Source organism: Pseudophryne corroboree, unplaced genomic scaffold (assembly GCF_028390025.1).
Source record: "Pseudophryne corroboree isolate aPseCor3 unplaced genomic scaffold, aPseCor3.hap2 scaffold_1170, whole genome shotgun sequence".
In the NCBI taxonomy this organism is placed as follows: domain Eukaryota; kingdom Metazoa; phylum Chordata; class Amphibia; order Anura; family Myobatrachidae; genus Pseudophryne; species Pseudophryne corroboree.
Window position 1 is genome coordinate 152,258 of NW_026967795.1, and position 4,909 is coordinate 157,166.

Here is a 4,909-nt window from a genome sequence, read left to right on the forward strand (position 1 = left end):
AACCAGAATCCTTTTGGGGATTTGAAACCATCTTGTCGAGCTGGCCCAGACTTTCTCAAACAGAGATGGAGGAACGTTACATCAGCTTTCATTATATATCTATATATACATACATATAGACCCCTTTGTCAGGAACAGCAGGGTCTTCAGTAATTTTAATATGTCCTTAATATCCACAATCATGTACTGAATGCTCCTTGCCAATATTGGATCTAATCAGGAAACATTATGGTCGACATAGGAATCAGTATCCGTGTCAGTATCAGTGTGTAGTAACTGGGCAAAATAACATTTTTTGCGACCCCGCGGGGCCTGAGGGAAAAGAAACATAGCCATGAACATCACATCTATTCTCTACGTCTGTGTCTGGGACACAGATTTATCCAACCTTACTCTGATATTACTGAAACTTTTACCCAGTCAGTTATTGGTGGTGCCAACAGGGCCACCATCATATGTCTGCATTCCTAATATAGTTTCCTCTTGGGAAAAACATTCAGCCACCGACATGTTGACACACATGTACCAAGTACCCACAGACACATCGGCTTATGGGGGACAGACCGTCAGTAAATCTGTCAGAGGGACACAGAGGATTTTTCAGCTCACAATCCAGCGCCAAAAGTACACAGTCTGGGAAATAATAAACTCTATAGTGATAGACTTGTAATGCTCTAAAGATGTTCTGGTGAGGTGAGGAAGAAGCCCCGCTACTGTAATGGCGCATATCTGTCCCGCTCAGAAATAATTAATTACGCTAGCGGGGTAAGGACAGTGCCCAGGCACTAATGTCCACTTTTTCCAGCCTTTTGTGAGGAATTTATGCTGCCCAGAGTGCCCCCCCCCGTGCCCTGCACCCTGCAGTGCCTGTGTTTGTGTGGGAGCATGGCGCGCAGCGTTCCGCTCGCTGCTCGGTACCTCAGAATGCCATCACTGGAGAAGAAGTTCACACCCTTTGAAAGTCTTAAAGTGCCCATGTCTCCTGTGGATCCCGTCTATACCCCATGGTTCTTAATGTGACCCCAGCATCATCTGTCTTCTGGCTCTGTAAGGGGGTGACGGCAGGCTGCGGGAGTGTGCATCTAGGCGTACCTAGCGAGCAGCACCCTCAGGAGCTAATGGTATCCTGTCAGCCTGAAGCAGAGCCATTGAACTCACTAGAAGTTGGTCATACTTCTCTCCCCTAAGTCCCACGAAGCAGGGAGACTGTTGCCAGCAGCCTCCCTGAAAATAAAAAAAACTAACAAGTCTTTTCAGAGAAACTCAGTAGAGCTCCCCTGTAGTGCATCCAGTATCACTGCGCACAATACTAAAACTGGAGTCTGGAGGAGGGGCATAGAGGGAGGAGACAGTTCACACCCTTTGAAAGTCTTAAAGTGCCCATGTCTCCTGCGGATCCCGTCTATACCCCATGGTTCTTAATGTGACCCCAGCATCATCTAGGACGTATGAGAAAACAAATAACGCACACATGAGGAGGAGAGAACTAAGGAAGCTATAAGGAGAAGAGGGGAGGGAGGGAGGGTTGAAAGGTAAGGTAGTAAAGGCATATTGGATAAACTACAACCTTATACATATTCATTAATGTACCAGTAGTTAGAAGTAGAAGAGCTCTAACAGAAACCACAAAGCTTATCTAAAGCCACACCACACTGGATATGCCCAATCTCATTTGATTTTTGAAGCAAAGCAGTATTGGACTTTGTTAATACATGGATGGGAGACTGCTTGGTAGTATCAGATTCTTTAGGTGTTTTTAAACTACCAACACCATTTTCTAGGTACATTTAATTTTTACACATATTCTTTTATGTACCAGAAGTTAGAAGTAGAAGAGCTCTAACAGAAACCACGAGCTCATCTACAGCCACAGCACACTGGATTTGCCCAATCTCTCCTGATCATGGAAGCTGAGCAGTGTTGGTCCTGGTTTTAGTACTTGGATGGGAGACCACCAGGAAATACCAGGAGCTGTGTGTATTTTTACAATACTGACACCGTTCTCTTGATGCATTCCATTTTGAAACATTGGGGCAGATCTATTAAGCCTGGTGAACTGATAAAGTGCAAGGTGATAAAGTACCAGCCAGTCAGCTCCTAACTGTCATTTTTCAAACCCAGCCTGTGACATGGCAATTAGGAGCTGATTGGCTGGTACTTTATCACCATGCAAATTATCATTTCACCAGGTTTAATAAATCGTCCGCTTACTCATTTATGTACGAGTAGTTAGAAGTAGAAGAACTCTAACAGAAACCACTAAGCTCATCTACAGCCACACCACACTGTATATGCCCAATATCACCTGATTTTAGGCCTGGTTTGTTCTTGGATGTGAGACCACCTGGGAATACCAGGTGCTGTAGGTAGTTTTATACTACCAACACCGTTCTCTTGATGCATTCTATTTTGAAACGTATTCATTGATGTACCAGTAGTTAGAAGTAGAAGTTAGAAACAGCAAAAATCATCTACAGCCGCATCACACTGGATATGTCCAATCTCATCTGATGTTGGAAGCTAAGCAGTGTTGTGCCTGGTTAGTTTTTGGATTTCAGGTCCTGCCTTCTGGTTTGGCCACGGCACCTCGGAAATTCACCAAGGTCATGGCCGTGATGACGACCCTTCACCATCGGTGGACCAGGGAGGAATCTCTCCTCCCGATAAACATTCTGGAATTGCAGGCAGTGTTCAATTCATTGACACTGGCCCTGCCTCTAGTACAGAACAGGCCTGTTCAAGTACAATCGGACAACGCCACCACGGTAGTGTACACAAATCATCAAGGCGGCACTCGAAATTGCATAGCAAAGCTGGAAGTATCAAAAATCCTCAATTGGGTAGAACGTCATCTGCCAGCAATATCGGCAAGTGTTCATTCCCGGAGTCCTCAACTGGGAAGCGGATTTCCTCAGTCGTCAGGACGTTCACGCTGGAGAGTGGAGAGGCCGCAGCATAAATGTCTGCACTGGTGTCAGTAGGTGACTGAGGCAGGGATGACTGGGAGATAGTGGGTGACTAAAGCATGTATGAGTGGGAGATAGTGGGTGACTGAGGCCGGGGTGACTGGGAGATAGTCAGTGACTAAGGCAGGGGTGATAGGGATATAGTGGATGACTGTGGCAGGGGTGACAGGGACAGTAGGAGACTGAGGCAGGAGTGACAGGGATAGTGGGTGACTGAGGCAGGGGTGATAGGGTGACAGTGGGTGACTGAGGCAGGGGTGACAGGGATAGTGGGTGACTGAGGCAGGGGTGATATGGAGATAGTGGTTGACTGAGGCAGGGGTGACAGAGATAGTGGGTGACTAAAGCAGTGGTGACTGGTATAGTGGGTGACTGAGGCAGGGGTCGCAGGTATAGTGGTTAACTGAGGCAGCGGTGACTGGGAGATAGTGGGTAACTGGGGCAGGGGTGACAGGGAAAGTGTGTGACTCAGGCAGGGGTGATAGGGAGATAGTGGGCAGCAGATCACTGCCTTGCTGACAGCAGCACATCCCTGCTTCACTGACAGCAGCACATCCCTGCCTCATTGACAGCAGCACATACCTGCCTCACTTATAGCAGCACATCCCTGCCTTACTGACAGCAGCAGATCACTGCCTCACTGACAGCAGCAGATCACTGCCTCACTGACAGCAGCAGATCACTGCTTCACTGACAGCAGCACATCCCTGCCTCACTGGCAGCAGCAGATCCCTGCCTCACTGGCAGCAGCAGTCCCTGCCTCACTGGCAGCAGCAGATCCCTGCCTTACTGACAGCTGTATATAGGGCCTAATTCAGACCTGATCTCTGCTGTGCATATTCACACAACAGGAGATCAGGTCTGAAGTGTGTGTGTGTGCTGGTGCCGCAGTGCACCGGCACATGCCAGAGATGCGATCAGCATCTCTGCCCAGTGAGCGCCTCTGCCAACACATACTTATCTTGCATATGAGATCTCTTGATCATAAAGATAGTTCTCACAGGGTGAGGTTCATCCATTACATTTTAAAGTAGGAAGGTACAAATTACATATTCAAATTACATATATGTGCTGGATTCAAATGTTTTCCCCCCTTCCTTTCTCAATTGTGCCCATCAGCAGCTATTCTAATGTTGCTGCCAATGGGTGTGACACATTCATTTCTTCTGTGGGGTACACTGGACTCCACAAGGATTCACATTGGGGTGTAGAGTAGGATCTTGATCTGAGGCACCAACAGGCTCAAAGCTTTTGACTGTTCCCAAGATGCTCAGCGCCCCCTGCTCTATAACCTCGCTTCCATGAACAGGGAGCTCAGTTTGTAGTTGGTGCCTTCAGTAGCAGGCCACTTAACAGGGGGCTGCCTTAGGCAGCCTATTCTTAGCTATTAATTTTGACAAGAAAAGAAGAACTTTTTTTATAAGAATCTACAAGGGCTGCAGCAGGCTAGGTCTAATAGACATCTTTACTGCAGCTCCATCACTCCCAGCGGCGCAGTATACTCCCGTGCCCTGGTTGCTGGGTCACTGCAGCGGAGGCTCCGGTTTCTTCCTAAGGTCAGTCACACACACACCGCCCTCCGGGATCACGAGGCCGCTGATGAAAGGGAGGTAAGGGGCTTCTGTGCCCACACTATACCGAGATCCAGCGTGGCTGTAGGGGGCGGGCCGTGTGCGCACTGGCGTGGACACTGATTACTGGGCAGCCGCTCCACTAGCCACCAGGGACAGTTAAGGAGCACAGCTCTGGGGGTTTTTCTCCTATATTAACCCCATTTTGTACTACCTGCAGTGCATTGTGATAGGTAATAGAGCCTGATTCAGGTTGGATTGTAATCGCAATAAGCAATCCAACTGCAAAAATTGCTAAGAGCATACGCATGCGCCTGCATTTTCTGTGGCACCCCGCAGATAATGCGATCACCTCTGACTGTCAATCGGTGC